The sequence below is a fragment of the Phocoena phocoena genome, chromosome 2 (genome assembly GCF_963924675.1).
Source record: "Phocoena phocoena chromosome 2, mPhoPho1.1, whole genome shotgun sequence".
Classification (NCBI taxonomy): Eukaryota; Metazoa; Chordata; class Mammalia; order Artiodactyla; family Phocoenidae; genus Phocoena; species Phocoena phocoena.
This window is the reverse complement of record NC_089220.1, coordinates 163,694,535-163,720,012: the sequence shown is the minus strand read 5'-3', so window position 1 is coordinate 163,720,012 and position 25,478 is coordinate 163,694,535. Positions and strand designations below refer to the sequence as shown.

General features: G+C 41.9%; 1 protein-coding gene across 2 annotated transcripts in view; it reads left to right on the top strand.

Moving 5' to 3' along the window:
- Positions 1-25,478, top strand: part of NEBL (nebulette) — a 339,842-nt gene that overhangs the window by 10,957 nt on the left and 303,407 nt on the right. The window lies entirely within an intron of this gene.

Sequence of the window (25,478 nt, the reverse complement as noted above, 5' to 3'; positions counted from 1 at the left end):
TTCCCCAACCAGAGATCGAACCCGTGTCCCCTGCATTGGAAGGTGGATTCTTTATCACTGGACCACCAGTGAGGTCCCCAGATGTATTTTTGATGGTCTGTTTGGATGCCTGCCCCATCTCCTCCTGGCTGCTCTTCCGACCATCCACCCAGAGCCCTGTGTATCTCTGTCATCTTCTAGACGTCTTTGTCCTCCTTCCCCATCCCCACGTGTTCATTCCCTCTGTCCTCACCCTGCTTCCGGCTCTCATCCTGTTTGCCCAGTGATCTGACCATCATCCTCTACCTGGTCTCCCTCTTCTAGTCTTTGTCTTTGTGAATGCTTTTCCTGCCACTGCAGTTTATCTTTTGAAACCACAGTCCTGGTCATATTATTCCCTTATGCACACACCTCTGATGGCTCCCCAGTGCCTACAGAAGAAAAAAATTGGGTTTCTGATAGATAGGGCTTTTCATACTTTATCCACTTCCTTTCACCCTCCTCTCCAGCCACACTGGACTGCCAGCTCTGATGCCTTCATCAGGTTTCCTAACCGAAGTCTCAGTAGCCTCACCTGTAAAATGGGTATCATAATAGACTCTGCCTCATAGGATTAAGGATTCACTGGAATGTCAAAATAATAACTTTAGCCACAGTAAGGAGGTAATAAAAGTTAGATCGGATATTCATTGTTATTAAACTTGACAGTGACTTCACTCTTTCCTTACACTGTTCTTAAGCCACCCTATCCTCCTTTGTTTTAAAATTGCTTTCATCTTTAAGGCACACAGCCATGTCAACCTTTGTGAAGCCGTTCTGAATCTCTCAGTCAATTACTGGACTCTTTCTCTGTGCGCCCATTGTAGTTTTTATATTTCAGTTATATCACTTAATCAAAAAGCCTGCCTTGTACTAGAACTGTGTTTGTCTTCCCATTCAAGGTGGTTTCCTGCTGAGATTGGACCATGGAAGTTCTTCTTAGCCTGAGGTTGGAGCTGGGTTGAGGGTGGGGAAGTCAAGTCAGCTGAGCTTTGCTTGTAAAGGGATTATTTCTGGCTTGTGTTTCAGGAATTGAGAATGGGGGTTGCAGTGCTGCAGTGCAGTTCTGACAGTAACCACTCCATGAGTGAAGGGTGCAGTCCCCAGCAAGACAGCCCTTGCTTCAGATCCAACTGCAAGTTCAGGTGTCCCCAGGACAACCACACTTCTGACCAACTAGCTACAGATTTGGGGAGGGGGTCCCACAACCCCTTCAGATTTGACAGTTTCCTAGAACGGCTCACAGAACTCAGGAAAGTCCTATACTTAATATTATTGTTTTATCATACAGGACATAAGGCAGGACCAGTCAAGTGAGGAGACACGTAGGACCAGGTCTGGGAGGGTCCTGGACATGGAGCTTCCCTGCCCTCACCCTGTGGAGTCAGGAGGGGTCTGTCTCTCTCCCTCCCAACACGTCCATGCAGTCACAAACCAGGAATTTCCACCAAATCTGGAGCTTTGGTGTCCAGAGTCTTTAGTGGGGTTTCATTGTGCAGGTGTGATGACTCTGAGATTATTCAGACTCCATCCCCTCTCCCCTCCCTAGAGGAGGTCCACTTATCTCACCGGACTCAAAGCTCCAACCCTCTAATCCCGTGATTTCTGGAGTGGCCAGCCCCACCCTGAGCATCTTGTTAGCACAACTCAGGTATGGACCCTGGGGCTCATGAATATCAAAGATATTTCCAGTTACTAGGGAAATTCCAACTATTTAGAGTATGTTGCAGGAACCAGGGACTAAAGCTAGTCAAATTCATGATTATACAACAGGCTAGCTTCTCACCGTCCTCTTCAGATGTCTTGTTTGCATCGTCGAGACAGCGCCTCCCTTTCGTATCATGAACCTTCCTATCCCATTATGACAAGAATGACCATCTAAACCCACGATGTCTATGTTGTCAATCAGTAGAAGTTGGGTGAGACATATAAATGGTTGACAGCCTGCACACAGGAGGTGGGTGGGAGGACCTATTTATGGAAGGATCCTTGATATAACTCTCTAGATTGTTTTTTGTTTAAATAAGCAAGTCTCCCCTATCAGCAGATTACATTCTTGAGGGCAGGAACGGTCCCAATCACCTTTGTACACCTTGGCACCTACCATGTGCTTGGTGAGTGTCCCCCCATAGAGCCCACTGCCCAGCAGCTCTCTTGGGGGTGCAGCGAGCACCTTTGGCTGGCCGAGCTGTACAGCTCAGCCTCAGGCATCCCTCACTGAGAGAGCAGGCTCAACAGGAAGGGACAGACTTTCTTTCTGTTCCTCCACTGGTGATCCCAGTGGAGCTGGCCATGCTTGGGCTGACAATACGCATGAACGATAGCTACCACTTCCTCTGATAAGTGAAATATTGACATTTATAGCTAGATTATGGGTCACTGCCATGCAGCCAAACAAAGGATGACAAGAGTAATGTTGTCTACGGAGGGAGTAGGTAAAACCACTTTGTTACAACTGTGTTTTTCAAAAGTCTCAGGACAAACTCCTGTGTTTTAGACATCAGGCCATGTAGCCATTCCCTTGCCTATCCATATATTTTTTTCCCAGAAATAAGTATGATTTATTTATTTCCTGAAACAAATGTAATCAGGGATTAATGCATTAATCCCTGAGAAATGAAAAGTCCTTACATTCTCTTCTGGAAGAATTTAATTTTCTTTAGTGACTTCCTTCAATCCTGTCTTTTCTCCCAGATTTCCAGAACTTCAAAACCAACTCAGGAGGATCTGTGCTTCCTCCTCCTACCTTCCCCATCCCCCGTGCCAGAGCGAGCATGCGCTCTCTCTCACTGCGCTGAAGTCTTCTCTGTTGTCACTGACGTAGTTTTCTGATTTTCTTTTTTTAAAAATTAATTAATTAATTTATTGTTGGCTGTGTTGGGTCTTCGTTGCTGTGCGCGGGCCTTCTCCAGTTGCGGTGAGTGGGGGCTCCTCTTCGTTGCGGTGCACAGGCTTCTCATCGCGATCGCTTCCCCTGTTGCAGAGCACAGGCTCTAGGCGCGCGGGCCCCCGTAGTTGTGGCACACGGGCTCAATAGTTGTGGCTCGTGGGCTCTAGAGCGCAGGCTCAGTAGTTGTGGCGCATGGGCTTAGTTGCTCTGTGGCATATGGGATCCTCCTGGACCAGGGCTTGAACCTGTGTTCCCTGCATTGGCAGGTGGATTCTTAACCACTGAGCCACCAAGGAGGTCCCTGATTTTCTTAACATTAAGTCAGATTCTATTTTAAAATGTCTAGACGCTTAAGGCACATAGTAATTAAGGGTTATTCCTGTCAGGAATAGAAACACCGTATTAGAACAGTTCTTCCTCAGAGGCTGCTAAACAAGGAAAATCCTATTTAGAGGGTTTGCCTCTGTGATCTTTATCTTTTATATGGTAGTTACGTAATGTCAGGTTTAATTGGCCAGGAGTGAGGAAGCTGGTTTATTTGTGTGCCTCTTGTGTCATATGTACCCGAGGGGCTGAGCGGTCAGTGAAAGTACCTATAATTTGTACATGGGGGCTGCTGGCCAGGAAGTGTCCCGTATAATGGCAGTTTGATAGATGCTGAAAGAAAAGCAGTTTGTTTTCTCTTTCTGCAGTGATGGGTATGTGAGAGCCACTGAATAAACATGTGTGGGTTGGCTTTCAAAGCACATTTATGCTGAACAGGACACAGCCGTCCTTTATTTGAGAGTAAGCCTCCTAATGCTGGCGTCTTTCTCTGGTGCAGACTGGTGGGTCAGGAGAGAGTGCTACTCAGGATTTAAAAATTAATTCCCTAAGAGAAAACAGGTGGGAACATAAAAGAGGGACCCGAGTGTACAAACTCCTGGGGGTAAGATAGGCTCAAGCATGTACTGTACAACATGAGGAATATAGCTAATATTTTGTGGTAAGTGTAAATGGAAAATAACCTTTACAGATTGTATACAAATAAAAAATTGAAAAGGGGAAAGGTTAGCAATCATTTTGAAGAGGTAGCACAGCACAGAGAGTAATGACTCTGGAGTCAGATGGCCTAACGTCAGATCCCAACCCTGCCATTCACTAGCTGGGGAGAGTTACTCAAGAGTTCTTTGTCACAGTTTCCTCATCTGTCCTTATCTGTAAATCGGAGGCAGTGATAGTAGAGCTCATTATTTATAGAGAATTCAGCACAGCACCTTGTACCTACAAGTTCTCAGTATGTAGAAACTATTGTTTTTTTTCTTTCCATGTCTCTTCAGATAAAACTTTGCCTACATTTGTGACTTATTTCTAGAATCAAACACATCCAGATCTGTGTTGCGTTACCCACTCACCATGTCCAAATGTCTTTCTACTTTGACCAAGAGGGGAGGGATGGGGAAAGCTCCAGTGAGAAAATGGTGCTGGGATGCTATGTATGGTATTCACTCTAAGGGCAGACTCTGTAGAAGTTAAATTTACACTTTGGTGACACCCCCTTGCCTTGTATTCTGTTTGAGGGTAAAGAATCTGTATTCAGTTCAGTGTTTATTACTGTTGCTTTAGGTTTTCTGGGGGGTTTTCATCTAAAGAATGTAAACATGGGGCCTCACAGTAAGCTTGGGTAATTCAACTAAACAAATATTTGTGGAACTCAGATCAAATGCAAGGCAATCATATACAAGATTCTGAGGGATGTAAAGACAACTATGAAACAGTTTTCAGTCTTCACAATAAAGTCTGTTGAACAAGATAAAGAGAAAAAAAAAAAAGAAGTACCTGAGTGGAGGATGGAGGAAGGATCAAGTAATCCTCAGAAGATACCAGCAGTGGAATATTGATGGTCTCGCCCACCTGTACCGAAGCATAGACACAAACGATGATTCATAGGGTCCAGAGATACGACCAGTGCGTGGTGGGGACAGGACAGGCTGATCGGTAAACCCTGCTGGCGGAGAGGCTTTGCGGTGCTAAAGAAGAAACAGATCTCATAGGCGGGTCCACGTATAGAAGGAAAGAAACCAGAAGGGGAACAAGTGATGGAGAACATTTGGAAGAGGGTGAAAATGAAGAAGAAACCAACTCAGGGCAGACCAGGGCCACATACGTGGATGGAAAAGATAACTAGTGGTTTCTCCACATACTTACACTGTGGCACAGAGGCTGGATGCCGTATAAAGGGAGGCTTTACCGAGACAGCGGCTGCAAGTTTAAAAGAGAATGTCAGTTGATTTTTCGCTTTGCTTTTGTATACAGTTCCATTGTTTTCAAGCTGCTTCGGACTGAACATGGAAAATGAGGAAGCGTGGGTTGGAGATGCAGTGGTTGTGAGGATTTTAGAGCAAGTAGTCTCACTACCTTGAAGTTCATCGGAGTGAAAGGGGGGATGGCTGGTCCCACCACATCCCAGACTTCAGGACACCTGTTCAGTGTGCGAGAAGCAAAGGGGGCATGTGTGTTCAGGGAGCCCCAGGTTATGAGAAACTCTGTGAGGCAGGAGCCATGTATGAGTTCAGTTCCACCTGTATGTCCAGGGGCTGGAGCAGTCCTTGGCGCACAATCGGCCTTTCATAAAGATTTACCGAATAAACGAAAAAAGGAATAAAAAGAAAGGGGCCTCCATGAGGTAGAAGACTTTGAAACGTAAAGTTCTGATAGAAAACATGTTAATTATTCCAGTGAGGGAGAAAATGAGGAATACCTCTTAAGACAAAAACCGAAAGACAAAGAAACAGCCTAGGGCACCACCCCCTGGAGCCTTCCGAGCTCCGATTAGTAGGACACACAGTTTAAGGGACGGGAAACCAAGAAATCAAAAACGCACACACAGTAAGATTAGGGTCAGGAAAGCTAAGGCCGACATGAGCCGTGGCTTGTGAAAAATTCTCACGACGAAAGACTTTTGAAAGCACTTATGTTCCTAGAAAAAAAGGTGAACTGAGGCTTGGGGAAGATGCTGGGATAATAAAAAAATGACACAGAAAAAAGTAGAATTATTCGCTTCCTAGTTAGCTTTCCTCCTTTCAATGAAGAAGAAGATATTTAAAAGTAGAAAAGACCCATAAACATCATTAAGAAATTAAAGTAAAAGCCAGGAGGGTAAGGTTAGGAAGAAAACATCAAGGCATTCTTCATGGTAATAAAAGAAGTTGGAATCTCTAGACCCAGATGAATGGCATCGTACGGTCCTGAGAAGGCCCTGTGGGCGAGCTCCTGGTACTGAAACCATGGTGCCCTGGCCCTTGATGACAAGAGAAGATGTGGTGGGAGAATTACGAGGCGGACTCGGGCGCTCAGCTGCGTTAGTTACTTCCCCTGGCTTTGCCTCTGGTCCCTCATCTGTAAAATGATGTCTTGTCAGCCCATCTGCCAAATGAGGCTGTGCCTCAGTTGATGATAATAATACTTACTACCTCTTCTGGTTACTGTGAGGAATAAATCAGATAATTTGTGTAAACAGTTGACAGAGTTGATACCATCTAAGCATCAGTTATACTCATTATTGCCTATTCTCTATGAGAAATTATCTGCAAAAGAGAGCTTTGGGAGTTTTGGAGATGGAAAAATATCCCAAGTTTAGAGAGGGGAAGAAGAGACAGATTGTAGAAATTACAGCTCAATAAATTTGGCATTAATTCCTGGCAAAATCCTCATACAGACAAGTACAGAGATGGCTTGGGAGGATCAACATAAAAAGTCCTTAACGGATTCCGTATTAGTTTACTAGGCCTGCTGGACAGAGTACCACAAACGGGTGGCTTAAATAACAGGAATTTATTGTGTCACAGTTGTGGAGACTAGAAATCTGAGATCAAGGTGTCCACAGGATTTGTTTTTTGGGGGTGGAGGGGCGTGAGGGAAGGATCTGTGCTGGGGCGCTCTCCATGGCTTGTAGATGGCTGTCTTCTCCCACTGTCTCTTCACATCACCTTCCCTACGTGTCTCTGTCGAAATTTCTCCTTTTTACAAGGACAACGGTCGTATTGGATTAGGGCGCATCCAAATGACCGCACTTTAACTTGATTCCCTCTGTAAAGACCCTGTCTATACATAGGCCACACGCTGAGATCCTGGGGGTTAGGGCTTCAACATGTCTTTTTTAAGGGGATTCAGCCCTTAACAGATTCACTAACAGAAGTCAAGCAAAGCAAAATTAGCCTTATTTTATTTTTTTGATGGTATAGAAGAAGGGAAATATATACACAGTGAACTTTGAGTTTTTTAAAAAAGTATATTCAATACTCTTGATTTTCATAAATGATATCTATGGTGAGTGTGTTCCCCCCTTCCTCCCATGCAGGCACAGGGTTTAATCTGCATTTGAATTACTACACATTGGCCACAGTATCTGTTTCTTCATTTTTTTTTTTTGTTTTTTTGGTTTGTTTTTTGTTTTGTTTTTTGTTTTTTGCGGTACGCGGGCCTCCCACTGCCGTGGCCTCTCCCGTTGCAGAGCACAGGCTTCAGACGCGCAGGCTCAGTGGCCGTGGCTCATGGGCCCAGCCACTCCGCGGCATGTGGGATCTTCCCAGACTGGGGCACGAACCCGTGTCCCCTGCATCGGCAGGCAGACCCCCAACCACTGCGCCACCAGGGAAGCCCTGTTTCTTCATTTGATGCTATATTTTCAAGACCTCACTCTTATTTTCAAGGTGTAATCACCTTCTTCTCGTCCACCCAGGACCTTTACTTTGTGACATTGTGTGCTTCGTAAGCTTGTGAAACAATTATGAAATTGTTCTCTATGGATTGTTCCTGCTCGCAGGAGAATGGCATTAAAATATTTATAGGGAAATGAATTTCAGTTTCCAGTGGAAAAGGCCAGAAGAAATATGGTTTAAAATTTCATAGAAAATGACTGTCCTTATCATTTTATTTTGAGAAAGGGGGGGGAAATCTGACTGTGACTTCATGTTTTAGTTCGTGTGAAAGATTCTCGTCTGGAGATTTATCATCGTAATATTCCTACACTTTAGGATTTATATTTCCATTTCAGAATTTAATTATTAATTTGATCATGAAAGTTTCTCAGAAGGCTTCTCTTTCTTAAAACTTCCTTTATTATTTTATTAAGTGATGAAGAATTTCATCTGTGTTTCAAGGGGTAGTGGAGTAGACTGACTTTTGTCACGTAGGCATTTAAGTGTAAGTGCTGGGCTCCTGAAAAATACAGGCCCAGGCCTGCAGGGCAGGTGGATCCCGTGATAAGGCTTGTGTGGGTCCTGCTTTGTTTTCAGTAGCCATGCTCTCTGCTTAACCTCTTCTCCCAGGTGAACTTTATTACCAGATAGAAATCTTATCCACCCAGTGAGTTCATGTGTGTTTTGAAAAACAGCACTGCTCCTCTACCCTCGCCCCCTGACTTTGAAAACAAACCCCAAACACACTCCTTTTTCCTCCTCGTAATCAGATCTTAACTATCAATGCCTCCCAAGTCCTGTTGATGTTTCTGTCTTGAGTTAATTTTTTCGTAACTCTTTGTCTATTTATACGTGGCTGCTTTTTGCTCCACAAGAGGCCGAACGGAAAGCTCTTAGGGCCTTAAAAAAAGGACCAAGCCACCTTTCTCCAGTTGTCCTAGTGTCATTTCTCCTCCCCTAAATAAAGGAATGCCTCTAATTTTTTTTTTTTTTTCTTTACAGTTTCTACTGGTCCTTTCTGTTTTTACCACTTGACTGGCCAGAAATTTAGCCTTGATGTATGACGGACCTTTTTAATTTTTCTAAAAACCTTTGACCCCAAAGAGGATTTCTGGGCCTGGCCTGAGACCATAGTGCAGTGACCCATCTGGTTTTTGAGAGTCAGCAGAGACAGGTGGCCTGGGGCCCATCCACCCCTGTCTGCATGTAGTGGGGTTAGTCTGTGCAGAGGGATTGATTGTGAGAGGAAGAAAAAAAGTGTTTATAAAGATCAAGGCACAGCTCTCCATCACCGGGAGCATGAATGGCCACCTGACTTGCTTTTCCAAGTGTCTCTTGCCCAATCTCTCTCTTCTTTCTAGAACTGGGAAATGCTCTATCCATTCCACTGCTCTAGTCTTCTTTTCAAGTGTAGCAATTGTTTGAGTCTTAGCAATGCAGAGATTACCTGGGTTTTGAGTGTGAATTTTAAAGCTGAAGTGTTCAGTTTTTATGGGCACAGTACTTATGGTTTCAAAAGCACTCTTTTCCAGACGTGTATTTTTCAGATTGGAATGCCTTTTCACATTATTTTAGATTTTCTGTAGGACTGAGATTTTGAACGAGAGGTTGAGAGGGAAATTACTTTTTTTTTTTTTCTGTCTGTTAGTTTTAAGCTTCAATTAAAAAAATCCTCATGGTGGGACTTCCCTGGTGGCGCGGTGGTTAAGAATCCACCTGACAATGCAGGGGACACAGGTTCGATCCCTGGTCCAGGAAGATCCCATCTGCTGAGGAGCATGTGTGCCGCAACTACTGAGCCTGCGCTCTAGAGCTCGTGAGTCACAACTACTGAGCCTGCGCACCATAACTACTGAAGCCCTCTTGTCTAGAGCCCGTGCTCCGCAACAAGAGAAGCCACTGCAACGAGAAGCCTGTGCACTGCAACGAAGAGCAGCCCCCGCTCGCCGGAACTAGAGAGAAGAGCCTGTGTACATCAACGAAGACCCAACGCAGCCAAAAATAATAAAAAAATAAGTAACTAAAATAAAAAATAAAAATTAAAAAAAGTCCTCATGGTCAAAATCTTAAAGATTTATTTTATGATATTGTTGAGGAAAATGCACATACACCATCTCTTTAACATTCTGAATCGTGTTGAGAGTTGTGGTGGTTTTTTTCATACTCTGCTTCATATTGTGAGTTTCTAAACATACAGGTGCTGTGCAGGCCCAGGAGAGCAGCAGACAGAGAGGAAAAGTTAACATTCAGCTCATTTACATTGTGACTCCCTTTCTAAGTTTGACTTTAGTGTTTGCTTTAAAGAGTATTTATTTTTCTGTATGGTATTAATAATATCAGGTATTCTCTTCTGAACTGGGGAATTGTTCTCTCCATTAAGTTAGTTTTTAGCAAACATTTCTTAAAAACAGTGGAACATTTCTGAAACACATGTCATGAATTGTTTTTTCCTGTTTTGCCTGTTCTATTCTATGTGGCCTATTACACTGTGCACCATTTAACAAGTATTATAAACGCAGTCCTGCGTCTTACTTTTACGCTGTGAAGACTTGCATTTTATTTCTGTATATACAGTAGTCTGCCCTTATCTTGGGGCGTACGTTCCAGACCCCTAGTGGATGCCTGAAACGACCAAGAGTACCGAATCCTATGTATACTATGTTTTTTTCCCCCATGTATACATATCTGTGATAAAGTTTAATTTATAAATTAGGCACAGTAAGAGATGAACAATCATAACTAATAATAAAGTAGGACAATTATAACAATACACTGTGAGGAAAGTTCTGTGAATGTGGTCTCAGAGTATCTCACTGTACAAATTTAATGCCTTTTTCATCTTAACTAAGCACCTACCACGCACTGTGGCTGTAACGTTTGCAGTTTGAGGTGCGACAGCAAAGCATGCAGATTTCTTTTTCCTTCTTCATGATGTCAGGGATAGGTGGTTTGTTCTTATTGTAGATTGTAGCAACCTCGACTTACAATTTTTTCCTTTCTTTATTAAGTCAAGAACTTTCACCTTTTTACTTACAGAAAGTACTTTATGGCTTCTCTTTGGCATATTCAGATCACCAGAATCACTACTCTTGCACTTCGGGGACATTATTAAGTGAAATAAGGGTCACTTGAACACAAGCACTGTGACACCACGACAGGCGATCTGATACCCGAGAGGGCTACTAAGTGACTAATGGGTGGGATCTGCCAGACAAAGGGATGATTCACATCCTGGCGGGTGAGACCAGGTGGCTCAAGATTTCATTACAGTACTCAGAATGGCGCGAAATTTAAAACTTATGAACTGTTTACTTCTGGAATTTTCCGTTTAATATTTTTGGACTGTGGTTGAGCGTGGGGTCACTGAAACTGTGGAAAGTGAAACCACGGATAACGGAAGACTACAGTACTTTTATTCTGAGAAGTTAATTTGTAATTTATTAGCCTTTGTGACCTTGCTGTATGGTGTAGTCATTAAGAGCCCAAGTTTTGAAGTCGGACATTTCGGTTTGAGCTCTGGACTCAATCGAATATCACTTCATCTCTCCAACCTTAGTGTCCTTATCTGTAAAATGAGGATAATAATAGCAGCTACCACCTGGAGTTGTTGGGAGATGTACATGAGACAATGCATGTAAAATGCCTGACCCATATATGTTAGCTATTACCATTACCAGTGTGCATTTATGAGATAGAAGGTGCATGGTGTGTGGTAACAATTTGGGACTAGCAGATTGGAGATGTGGGGTTCTAGGCCAGAGAAAATCCACAAAGGATGGAAAGGGGGGTTGAGACTAAGGAGAGTAAGGCCTTGGTTCTAAGAACAAAAGGCAGTGTTACTTTTCTGTTGGATTATTCTATAATTCACATCGTTACAAACAAGGAAATGGATACAGAGTTTATTATTATTTTTTGAATTCACTTTAGCAGAATAAATAGGAAAAGATTTGTAGTCACTGGATTCCTGGACTAGAACTTGATGCGTCTATCTCCTTATTCTCTCCAAACAGGAAGTTAAATTACTGTTCCGAGTTGAGTTTGCGTCTAGAACCAAATATGTTACCTGATCTACACTTGGCTAGGCCAGTTAAGTGTTTGGATGAAGTGATACGCTTCTCTTTTTATTTTTGGAGTTTTCTGTTCTGGATTAATGTTGGATGTTTGTCGACGGTGGTGGGAGGGCAGCTTGCAATCTAGAATCAGTTGGTCAGGGAAATCTAGTCCTTACATTTGAGCAAAACCTGGAGGAGGCCAGGGAGTGAGCAGAAGAGTAACATGATGTGTGACTGAGGTTTTTAACAGGATCGCTCTGGCTGTTGTGAAAATAATGTACTAATAGGCCCCCAGATGCTTTTTTTTCGGTGTGTATATGCCAAAGGGGCAGTCACACATTGGGTGTCACCTTTAGTGTAAACAAGATTGTATTTTATCATAAAAATGAACCCAGGGTTCTCATGAGGCTCCTGTCCTTAAGGGAGTTTTATCCCTGGAAGTTGCCAGGACACGAAGGTCCTAGGAAAGGGACAGAGCAGGGGTTTCCATCATCGTCGGTGACTAATTACTACTTTTGACTGAATCAGGGTGGATACTTATGGGCGTTGTTCTATGTGCAAAAATAGATCTTTTATTTCCCAAATGTACTGTAGGCCTAGATTGATCTAGATGGAACTTGGAAAAATCCTGTAGAATGATTGATTCTTGTTGATTTCCCTTCCGACGACCTCATTCCTTTCCTTGACTCCCCTCGTTCCATCCTCCCCTTTCCTGCCCTTCCTTGTTGATGAGGGCTGAGGGCATTGCCCTAACAGACTGTGTTTTTCTGAGTGGTGGTCATTACTTTCCCTTGGACTGGCTGAAAAATCATTCCTGTCACCTCTCTGGAATGTAGAGTTCCACCTTGGCATGCATGCGTTTGTTCTGCAGCTAGAGGTTGGCAGGGTTCTACTTCGTTTTCATTTTCTTGTACAATTAAGGCACCTAGGAAAGCACTTGAAGAAAGTTTTCATTTTGTGGGCTCATAATAAATACCATAAAGTGATTTGCCAGTCTGTTGGCTTCAGTGGTGATTTTTGTACAGAAGGTATGCAAACAGTGGTTACCAAAGAGTTTAATTGGGAGCACACCATGACTATCTTTCGAACCCTGGAAACAGAAGTGGATTTACACAGATAATTGTTCTGAAGTTTTCACATCTCATTTTTATATTTGCCAAACACATCCCCACCAGTTTCGTTTCTTGGCAGTGCAAATGTTTGGAGACACGTTGTATGTTCTCCAGCAGTCATGACTGACTTTTTCCCCACATACTGTAGTTGTACAGGTCTGTGGATGGAGCCAAACTGGGGGGATTCTTAGTCCATCATTTCAGTTTTAATTCCTTATAAAATATTAGTAGGAAGGCAAAGTTATTTTACATCAAAGTGACTTTTTTTGGGAAGTGGCAAATTAAACTTTATGGCCGCAGCTGTTCAGAGTGGAATTTGTAGGAAGTTGAAGAGAAGGGAATGCTTACAACACTGTGATTTAAATCCTTAGTTCAAGAAAGATGCAAGCTGTGAATAAACCAGGGTATTGAAATGTAGAAAAATATTTTTGTAAATATGTGTTTTAAAACCTAGGCCCCTGTTGTTTCAGCCTGTCTTCCAAAAACAACGATGGCTCTGATTTTGCAATAGGAGTCTTTGTTTAGAGGTCAATGTGACACACTGAAAAAGAAGCGTAACTTAGTAGGGAGGCTCCCTAACGGCGAGTACAGTCAGCCTTGCATGTCTGCTGGTTGTGACTCGGTGGATTCCATCAACCACCTCTCGTCGATGTTGAACCCCGCGGAAGCGGAACCCGCGGAAGCGGAACCCGCGGAAGCGGAACCCGCGGAAGCGGAACCCGCGGAAGCGGAACCCGCGGAAGCGGAACCCGCGGAAGCGGAACCCGCGGAAGCGGAACCCGCGGAAGCGAGCACCCATGGATTTTGGTATTCATAGCAGGTGCTAGAACCTCCTTGGATACCGTGGGACGACTGTTTACTGGGTAAAGAATTTGAGAAAGGGCAGGACCTTTACCACATGTTGTTCCTTTTCCTGGAATATCACCTTCCTCACCCCTACGCACCACCACATAACCTTGCTTAGTTGGTACCTTTTTCTCCTTTAGCTCTCAACGCTTGACGGGGATGTCTTCTCTGATTTGGCTAGTCTCTCTACGGTACACTTTTATAGCCTTACATAATTCTTCATAAAGTATAAAATTTTATTTTATACTTATTTGAATAATATACTTATTCTAGGAACTCCATGAGATTAGGGAGAGTTCCATTATTTTTTGTTATCATTGCATCATCACTGCCTACAAACAATGCTTGGCACAGGATAAATTTCGGCAGTTGATAGGTATTTGTTTGATGAAGAAATCCATGAGTGATTGAATGTGGGTGGCTATAGGAAGGCCAATAGAAAGATTTAGGCTCATGTCCTCCAGTTCAAATGCCTATGGGGCCAGCAGCCCAAGTAAATGATTGAAGGAGACTAGTGAAATGACCTGTCATGTGCTGGGCAACTAGATAGAATGTCGTGGACAGGTGCCCACCTAGTGGATGGTCTTGTCCCTCCTTCAGTGGAGGCTAGTTCTTCCCATCATAGGGGTGTAGGCTTGGACTGTGGTAAATTTGAAGGACTGCCCCAGGCATATGGGTTAGGTTGTGGTGGACTTAAGTAGTAAAGAAAACTGGAAGGAGGTCTGCTGGAGGACCTGCAGCGTCAAGATGGTTTTTGAGCAGAGGCGAGAAATCATCAGATGAGGGAGTGTTTAGGAAGAAAGTTTCAGCAGACTGAGATGTCTTCAAGTAGAACAGAGGACTAGTAGGTTTTGAGGTTAACGTAATAGTCCATGCCAGAGCTAAATGAAGCAGGCACTGGGAGAAGAACCAATAGTTTAATATCTAGCACTATTTTTGCAAAGACAGACGTATTAGAAAAACAGATTTCTGAAAAGTATACTACTCTTCATCGAAGTCTTTCTGGAATCAACAGCAATGGTGACTGGAAGAGGAAATCGTGAGGTAAAGTCAGATTGCTGTGGGTTGAGGATTGAGTGGGATGTGAGAAAGGAAAGCCAGTGAATGGAGACTCCTCTTTTGAGAAGTTTTTCAAAAAAGGAAGAAAAGAGACCGGAGCAGAAGCAGGGGCAGTGGAAAATACCAGAAAGATACAAGGGGTAGGAGGGATTTACAGCACCAGTGAGGATCCCTTTTTCTGAGGTAGTAAGAGCAGAGCAGAGTGGGTGTTGATGCCCAGTTCCTGAGGTGGAAATGGCAAGCGGACAGCAAGTTCTTGTCAGGAGGCAGGAGGAGGTCACGCACTCAGTGAGGAGAGTGTGTCGGGTTGGGGCTTTGCTTTGGAGAAGATATGTATAGGACGGAGTCCTGAAATGCATTTCCATTTCCATTTTTATCACAGATTTTATTGACAGGTGCTAAAGAAATATTCTTTGGAAAGATTGAGGGAAAGCTTCTTTTGCTTTTTCCTTCTGACTTGAAAACTCAGCAGAAGCCTTAAACACTTCCTGAAATCTCGAAAGAAGTGAGTTCAGAACTATGCTATGAAGGATATTTTGGACCTGTGGAAACCCAGAAGCCATTGCTTTTCTGTGAAGGATCCTGCTTTGACTCAAAGTCCAAGTCTAAGGCCTGTCTCACAGAGCTTCAGTTAGCCCTTCAGTCAGATAACTGCATCTGAAGTGCTTCAGAAACTAATAGATCAGTACTGAAGTATAGTACAATATTATGAAACTACTGTAGACATTCAGTAATGTCTTTGGAATCTGGTGAAATGTTAAGTTTACGAGTACTTTTTCATTAAAAAAATATTTTTGCTTTACCAGGCTGTTGCTGTTTTTCCATCAGTGAATTTCAGGCTAAGGTCTTTTCAGAGTATCTCCTGATAAGTCAACAAATCTATCACAAATGTGTTTGTTACTAAGCAACCGTTACCAAGAGCCTCTGTGATTAAGATGAAACTTGCAAGGTAACAAGGCCCAAGCATAGTACCGTTTTCACCATTTTCTGATAATGTTGAGAGTAGGGTGAATACAAGTGAAAGAAGACTCTATTTTAGTGAGAGCCCAGTGTCTGAAATTTCTGACTATATTGGCTGTCCTCTAGCTCACTCAGGACAGAGTGTTTGTGTTTGACAAATCAGCCAGTGATTTTTTCTTTTGTGTCTGCCGTACATATTCCTCACGTGAACCGGTGAGCACCTGCTTCAGGCAGGGTCCCTGTGCAGCTGTGGCACGACTGCCATGTGGTACCCAGGCCCGCACTGTCTGACGTGTGCTCTGGCAAGTGGGGTGACCCGAGTGAGCTTCACATGAGCTCAACCTCCTTTGCAGCCATTGACTGACCTAGATTAGGCTGCGATGCAGGCATGTTATGTACTTTGCTTAACAGCACAGAGTGTCTTTTTCTTTTGGTGATTTGTAACGGAAGGCTCAGATGAATTTTTTCCTACTCATTGTGCCTGGCTCATGGCAGACGCTTTACAAATGTTTCTCTTTCCCTTCCCGATCCAGGGGCAAGGGTGTGGGTGTGGGGTAGGGTTTCCATGACGACCTGGTGTTGAATGACCTCCTTTCAGACCTGTTGTTAGATGCCCAATGGGCTGGAGTAGAGGTCCTCACCTCGTGGACGGCTTTGCTGATAACAGGAGTCAGTCTGTCCCAGTCACCAAGCAATTACTGGGTGACCCTGCAGCTGCTTATAAACTTGTCGCTTCCCCACAGAGTTTCTCCTAGGTTGGCCTCACTGCAGGCAGAGTGGGTGTCAGTCACTGAAGAGCACTGACCAGTACCTTAGGATCTTGGGCATGTTATAATCACCTTGAACTTTAATTTCCTTGCCCTTCCACTGGGGACAGTATTCCCTGCTTGGCTCATGTAATTGGATTGCCATAAGAATTAGATGAGATAGGATATGTGAAAGTGCTGTGGAAAGGTATATATGTATTCATTTATTCAACAAATAGTTACTGAGTGGCTCCTACGTGCCAAGCACTGTTCTAGTTTCATAATATATTTCATGCCAGCACAGATAACTAGATCTATTTAATTCTTTCACATGGCAGTTTAATATTCCATGGTATAACGTATAAATGTTCCATAATTTATTTAACCATCTCCCAGTTAATGGACATTTAAGTAAACAGTGCTTCATTGAACATCTTTATGCATATATTTTTGGCATGTATGAGAACATTTCTCTAGGAGAGTATTGCAAAAGATCAAAAGGCATGCATATTTAATATCTTGATGGGTACTGTCATATTCTTCCCAAAAGGCAATGACAAACTATCTACCCAGCACGTAATGAGAATACTCATCTTCCCATACCCTTGCTAACATGATCTTTTAAATTTTACCGATGTGTTGGATGAAAAGTAGTATCTAATGGTTGTGTTATTTTCAATTCCTGATTTATTAATGAGCATCTTTTACTGTTTATTGGCCATTATTACTTCTTCTATGATTAGCCTTTTTAGCTGTCTCTTTATCTACTGGGAGATATATATTTGTCTTATTAATTTGAAGGGGCGTTTTATACATTTAAAACATGTTTGACTGGACATACTTTTGAGATGATAGGTCCAGTGTTAGTCGCTATTTTACAGGGGAGATAAGAGGCGCATGAAGTTAAATAGCTAATCACAGGTCACACAGCCAGTTAATGGTGGGACTTGGTTTAGAGCCAGGCTCCTTCTAGTCCAGTCTGCTTTTATTTGAGCAGAGAGGTTATTTGCGAAGCTCAGCAGGCCAGGGAGGGTGGGTTACCTCCGTGGTGGATGGCTGGAAGCAGCATGAGGGAGGCCTTTGAGTCACAGAAGGGGAATGGGGCTGAACACAGGCCTTTCCAAGTGTCAGTGGCCCTTCATGAGTTACCTAATCCGGGGAAAAAGTGAAGATTGGGGGCTGATGACTGTATCTTTGTTCCTTAGGAGGTGGATACAAAGGCAAAGGAGAGCAAGAGTGACAGCCCCTGTAGGGTGCTGTCTTTCCGCCTTGCAAGGGCACAAGTACCCTACGCTTCAGCTGCCTCTGCATTGCAGGCACCGGAGAATGTTACTATTCTTGATAATCACAAGAGAAACAGAACAAAGATCCTCTCCTTATTTGAATTTTCTGCAGCACCTCTTTTGAATAATCAGAACTTCTTTTTCTGATTGAATCATTACCATTTCCTTTTCTGTGTAAACTAGGAATAAAGTTTTCCTGAAATGGCTTCATTTTAGGCTTTTTCTCTCCTTATCCTGATCTGGCTTGTGATGTATGTTCAGTGGGGCACATCCTAGGGTACAGATTCTAGACTTTTTTTTTAAGGCTGGAAGCAACCTTAGGGGCCATCTGGTTCAATTCACTTATCGAATCTAAGATCTTGGGAAGCATGGTGGTTTGCCAAGATTTCCCGATGATTCCAAGTCAAAGACTAGGACTGGGGACTCTTCAACTCTATTAGGACTTCTGGTTGTACCATTTGACATCTTTCTGAAATTTGTCTATTTTTTTCCTCCTTTTTCTTCCAGATTTCTTATCTTGAAAGTGAGGCTGGTGGTATTTATTTCATTCAACTGTTGTGCTAAGTAGTTATTTAAAAAGCATTTTCACATTTGAATTTTAACCCCATTTCTTCATTTTTTTAAAAAACCTGTTGTTTTGTTAAGCCACTGAGCATTTCAGGACTTATTTGTTACTGCAGCGGAGCATAATACAGCCTGACCAGAATAAGTACAAGAAGGCTTATAACGAAAACAAACAACAACAAAAACGCAGTTCCCCTACCTGAGCTCTCCTCAGTTTGTAGTCTTATTTCCCAGAGGACCACTTTTGATGTTTTAGCAGCTTCTTTGGGCATTGAAGTCCATATTTCTACATATGATTTTACTTCTCATTTTTTAAGTATCAATTTTAGGCATTATCTATTAACTTCCCATTATGGCAGATGATTTTTTTAGCATCCCTAAATCATCAAGTACCCTGATTCTCTGCTTTGCATCTTCGCCAGGTGATATATAGGAAACGTGGGGGGTTAAATCCACATTTAGGTTTTTTTTTTGAGGTTTATTTATTTATTTTATACAACAGGTTCTTATTACTTATCTGTTTTATACATATTAGTGTATGTATGTCAATCCTAATCTCCCAATTCATCCCACCACCACCACCCTCCCCGCTTTCCCCCCTTGGTGTCCATATGTTTGTTCTCTCCATGTGTGTCTCTATTTCTGCCTTGCAAACCGGTTCATCTGTACCATTTTCTAGATTCCATATATATGCATTAATATACGATATTTGTTTTTCTCCTTCTGACTTAACTTCACTCTGTATAATAGTCTCTAGGTCCATCCGTGTCTCTACAAGTGACCCAATTTCGTTCCTTTTTATAGCTGAGTAATATTCCATTGTATATATGTGCCACATCTTCTTTATTCATTTGTCTGTCGATGGGCATTTAGGTTGCTTCCACGACCTGGCTATCGTAAATAGTGCTTCAGTGAACCTTGGGGTGCATGTGTCTTTTTGAATTATGGTTTTCTCTGGGTATATGCCCAGTAGTGGGATTTCTGGGTCATATGGTAATTCTATTTTTAGTTTTTGAAGGACTCTCCATACTGTTCTCCATAGCGGCTGTATCAATTTACATTCCCACCAACAGTGCAAGAGTGTTCCCTTTTCTCAACACCGTCTCCAGCATTTGTTGTCTGTAGATTTTCTGATGATGCCCATTCTAACTGGTGTGAGGTGATACCTCATTGTTTTTTTTTTTTTTTTTTTTTTTGTGGTACGCGGGCCTTTCACAGTTGTGGCCTCTCCCATTGTGGAGCACAGGCTCCGGACGCGCAGGCTCAGTGGCCATGGCTCACAGGCCCAGCTGCTCCGTGGCATGTGGGATCTTCCTGGACTGGGGCATGAACCCGTGTCCCCTGCATCAGCAGGCAGACTCTCAACCACTGCGCCACCAGGGAAGCCCCTCATTGAAGTTTTGATTTACATTTCACTAGTGATGAAACTAGTGATGTTGAGCAGCTTTTCATGTGCGTCTTGGCCATCTGTATGTCTTCTTTGGAGAAATGTCTATTTAGGTCTTCTGCCCATTTTTTAATCGGGTTGTTTATTTTTTTAATATTGAGCTGCATGAGTTGTTTATATATTTTGGAGATTAACCCTTTGTTTGTTGATTCTTTTGCAAATATTTTCTCCCATTCTGAGGGTTGTCTTTTCATCTTATTTACAGTTTCCTTTGCTATGCAAAAGCTTTTACGTTTCATTAGGTCCTATTTGTTATTTTTGTTTTTATTTCCATTTCTGTAGGAGGTGGGTCAAAAAAGATCTTGCTGTGAATTATGTCAAAGAGTGTTCTTCCTGTGTTTTCCTCTAAGAGTTTTATAGTGTCCGTCTTACATTTAGGTCTTTAATCCATTTTGAGTTTATTTTTGTGTATGGTGTTAGGGAGTGTTCTAATTTCATTCTTTTGCATGTAGCTGTCCAGTTTTCCCAGCACCACTAATTGAAGAGACTGTCTTTTCTCCATTGTATATCCTTGCCTCCTTTGTCATAGATTAGTTAACCATAGGTGTGTGTGTTTATCTCTGGGCTTTCTATCCTGTTCCATTGATCTATATTTCTGTTTTTGTGCCAGTACCATATTGTCTTGATTACTGTAGCTTTGTAATATAGTCCGAAGTCAGGGAGTCTGATTCTTCAAGCTCTGTTTTTTTCCCTCAAGATTGCTTTGGCTATTCGGGGTCTTTTGTGTCTCCATACAAATTTTAAGATTTTTAAATTCTAGTTCTGTAAAAAATGCCATTGGTAATTTGATAGGGGTTGCATTGAATCTGTAGATTGCTTTGGGTAGTATAGTCATTTTCACAATATTGATTCTTCCAATCCAAGAACATGGTATACCTCTCGATCTGTTTGTGTCATCTTTGATTTCTTTCATCAGTGTCTTATAGTTTTCTGAGTACAGGTCTTTGACCTCCTTAGGTAGGTTTATTCCTAGGTATTTCATTCTTTTTGTTGCAATGGTGAATGGGATTGTTTCCTTAACTTCTCTTTCTGATTTTTCGTTGTTAGTGTATAGGAATGCAAGAGATTTCTGTGCATTCATTTTGTATCCTGCAACTTTACCAAATTCATTGATTAGATCTAGTAGTTTTCTGGTGGCATCTTTCAGATTATTTATGTAGAGTATCATGTCATCTGCAAACTGTGACAGTTTTACTTCTTCTTTTCCAATTTGTATTCCTCTTATTTCCTTTTCTTCTCTGATTGCTGTGGCTAGGATTTCCAAAACTATGTTGAATAATAGTGGTGAGAGTGGACATCCTTGTCTGGTTCCTGATCTTAGAGGAAATGCTTTCAGTTTTTCACCATTGAGAATGATGTTTGCTGTGGGTTTGTTGTATATGGCCTTTATTATGTTGAGGTGGGTTCCCTCTATGCCTGGTTCCTTCTGGAGAGTTTTTATCATAAATGGGTGTTGAATTTTGTCAAAAGCTTTTTCTGCATATATTGAGATGATCCTATGGTTTTTTTTTTTTTTTTTTTTTTCCTTTCTGTACGCGGGCCTCTCACTGTTGTGGCCTCTCCCGTTGCGGAGCACAGGCTCCGGACGCGCAGGCTCAGCGGCCATGGCTCACGGGCCCAGCCGCTTCGCGGCATGTGGGATCCTCCCGGACCGGGGCACAAACCCGTGTCCCCCGCATCGGCAGGCGGACTCTCAACAACTGCGCCACCAGGGAAGCCCGATCCTATGGTTTTTATTCTTCAGTGTGTTAATATGGTGTATCACATTGATTGATTTGTGTATATTGAAGAATCCTTGCCTCCCTGGGATAAATCCCACTTGATCGTGGTGTATGATCCTTTTAATGTGTTGTTGCATTTTGTTTGCTAGTATTTTGTTGGGGATTTTTGCGTCTATATTCATCAGTGATATTGGTCTGTAATTTTCCTTCTTTGTGGTATGTTTGTCTGGTTTTGGTATCAGGGTGATGGTGGCCTCATAGAATGAGTTTGGGAGTGTCCCTTCCTCTGCAATTTTTTGGAAGAGTTTGAGAAGGATGGGTGTTAGCTGTTCTCTAAATGTTTGATAGAATTCAGCTGTGAAGCCATCTGGTCCTGGACTTCTGTTTGTTGGAAGATTTTTAGTCACAGTTTCAATTTCATTACTTGTGATTGGTCTGTTCATATTTTCTATTTCTTCCTGTTCAGTCTTGGAAGGTTATAACTTTCTAAGAATTTGTCCGTATCTTCCAGGTTTTCCATTTTATTAGCATAGAGTTGCTTGTAGTAGTCTCTTAGGATGCTTTGTATTTTTGCAGTGTCTGTTGTAACTTCTCCTTTTTCATTTCTAATTTTATTGATTTGAGCGCTCTCCCTCTTTTTCTTGATGAGTCTGGCTAATGGTTTATCAATTTTGTATGTCTTCTCAAAGAACCAGCTTTTAGTTTTATTGACCTTTGCTATTGTTTTCTTTGTTTCTATTTCATTTATTTCTGCTATGATCTTTATGATTTCTTTCCTTCTACTAACTTTGGGTTTTGTTTACTCTCCTTTCTCTTGTTGCTTTACGTGTAAGCTTAGATTGTTTATCTGAGATTTTTCTTGTTTCTTGAGGTAGAATTGTATTTCTGTAAACTTCACTCTTAGAACTGCTTTTGCTGCATCCCATAGGTTTTGAATCGTCATGTTCTCATTGTTATTTGTCTCTAGGTATTTTTTGTCTCTTTGATTTCTTTAGTGATCTCTTGGTTATTTAGTAACGTATTGTTTAGCCTCCATGTGTTTGTGTTTTTTATGTTTTTTCCCTGTAATTGATTTCTAATCTCATAGTGTTGTGGTCTGAAAAGATGCTTGATATCATTTCAATTTTCTTAAATTTACTGAGGCTTGATTTGTGACCTAAGATGTGATCTATCCTGGAGAATGTTCCATGTGCACTTGAGAAGAAAGTGTAATCTGCTATTTTTGGATGGAATGTCCTATAAATCTCATTTAAATCTGTCTGGTCTATTGTGTCATTTAAAGCTAGTGTTTCCTTATTAACTTTCTGTCTGGGTGATCTGTCCATTGGCGTAAATGAGGTGTTAAAGCCCCCCGCTATTTTTGTGTTACTGTCAGTTTCCTCTTTTATAGCTGTTAGCATTTGCCTTATGTACTGAGGTGCTCCTGTATTGGGTGCATATATATTTATAATTGTTATATCTTTTTCTTGGATTGATCCCTTGATCATTATGTAGTGTTCTTTCTTGTCTCTTGTAACATTGTTTATGTTAAAGTCTACTTTATCTGATATGAGTATTGCTACTCTAGCTTTCTTTTAATTTCCATTTGCATGGAATATCTTTTTGCATCCTCTCACCTTCAGTCTGTATGTGTCCCTAGGTCTGAAGTGGGTCTCTTGTAGACAGCATGTATATGGGTCTTGTTTTTGTATCCATTCAACAAGCCTGTGTCTTTTGGTTGGAGCATTTAATCCATTCACATTTAAGGTAATTATTGATATGTATGTTCCTGTTACCATTTTCTTAATTGTTTTGAGTTTGTGTTTGTAGGTCCTTTTCTTCTCTTGTGTTGCCATTTAGAGAAGTTCCTTTAGTATTTGTTGTAGAGCTGGTTTGGTGTTGTAGAGCTTAGCTTTTGCTTGTTTGTAAAGTTTTTGATTCCTCCGTCGTCGAATCTGAATGCGATCCTTGCCCGGTAGAGTAATCTTGGTTGTAGGTTCTTCCCTTTCATCACTTTAAATATACTGTGCCTCTCCCTTCTGGCTTGTAGAGTTTCTGCTGAGAAATCAGCTGTTAACCTTATGTAAGTTCCCTTGTATGTTATTTGTTGTTTTTTCCTTGTTGCTTTTAATACTTTTTCTTTGCCTTTAGTTTTTGTCAGTGAGATTACTGTGTGTCTTGGCGTGTTTCTCCTTGGGTTTATCCTGCCTGGGACTCTCTGCACTTCCTCGTCATGGGTGGCTGTTTCCTTTCCCATGTTAGGGAAGTTTCCAACTATAATCTCTTCAGATATTTTCTCGGGTCCTCTCTCTGTCTCTTCTACTTTTGGGACTCCTATAATGCGAATGTTGGTGTCTTTAAATGTTGTCCCAGAGGTCAACATTAGGCTGTCTTCATTTCTTTTCATTCTTTTTTCTGTATTCTGTTCTGCGGCAATGAATTCCACCATTCTGTCTTCCAGGTCACTTATCTATTCTTCTGCCTCAGTTATTCTTCCATTGATTCCTTCTAGTATAGTTTTCATTTCAGTTATGGTATTGTTCATCTCTGTTTGTTTGTTCTTTCATTCTTCTGGGTCTTTGTTAAACATTTCTTGTATGTTCTGGATCTTTGCCTCCATTCTTTTTCCGAGGTCCTGGATCATCTTCACTATCATTATTCTGAATTCTATTTCTGGAATGTTGCCTCTCTCCACTTCATTTAATTGTTTTTCTGGGATTTTATCTTGTCCCTTCATCTGGTACATGGTCCTCTGCCTTTTCATTTTGTCTGTCTTTCTGTGAATGTGGTTTTCATTCCATAGGCTGCAGGATTGTAGTTCTTCTTGCTTCTTCTGTCTATCCTGTGGTGGATCTCTGCATATTTTTGAAAGCCCATTTTTGCAGCTTCTGTTATGCATATAACATGAGCTTAGTCAGCACTTGTCGAATTAATGAAAGGTTTAGGTAGTTATTTTGTATTTCTGTGCTTCAGTCACACACACACACACACACACACACACAGTCACACAGAGACACACACACGTTCTTAATTCCAAATTCACCACTGTTTCACCCTTTCAAGGTTATATAGTCTATCTCCTGGTTTCAGACATAGAAATATTTGAAATACTCAGAGTCAATAAAATTCTCCCCTGATTGTAAAGCATTTACAGAAGGGGACACCAAACGTCCCCTTCAGCCTTCATTTTGATTTTTCATAATTGATCTTGTTAGGAAATTTCTTTGTGTCTCTGGTTCTAGGCTGCTGTTGTCTCCAGTGTGTTGTCACACAGAGCACGCTCAGGGTAAAGCAAGCTGGAGTGTGCATGCTTACAGGTCACAGGGTGCCTCAGGTTGTGCTAATAGATGGGGTTGGTACAATCCAGGGTGAAGTTGTATTTTTCTTGTTTGTCTGGTCATGAGCTCAGAGAAGGGCCAGGCACATTTGAAGTCGGATACCTGTGTACTGGGAACACCACCAATAGGGAATGCTTAGGAATGGGGGGGGTTATATTACCAAGGAGAATGCTAGGGGAATTATTGTTCCTACAAGTTTCCCCACTGAATAAGGTCTTTTGTCCTGTTACAAAGAGTGATTCACAACCCTTTAGTCTTGGCCTGGCTTGGGTAGATATCTGGATACCAGGCGTGGTACCTGCCTTCTACCTAGAAGCGTTTGGTGTTAGGTCAGGAGGGAGATTTTCCAGAAGAAGAGTTCTGCTGAAGGGGCTGGGGTGGGGGAAATAACCCTGAACCTCAGCTACCCTGTTGAAATTAAACTCTGGGGCAAGCATTTGCTGTGGGCATCCCACGTTCTTGGTATTAGAGCCCTCATCTCAGGGGATATAATTGACTTTCGGTTCAAAGTAGAGGAAAGCTTAACATACTTTAAATAATCCTTTCTCTAATTTCCCTTTTCTCCATTTTATTCAATCCAATTCTACTCTCTCAGATTTACTTTTCCAGCTCTTAATCATCTTTTTGTGTTTCTCTATTAGTGGGTGATTTTTGATGTCAAAGGGTGGCTTTTTAAAAAAAAATGTTACTTTAATATTTGTGTTTCTTTCTTTGAAGTTTAAAAAGAACATAATACCAGACATACAGAAAAGTTGCAAGAATATTAAAAAGAATTCCTGTAAAC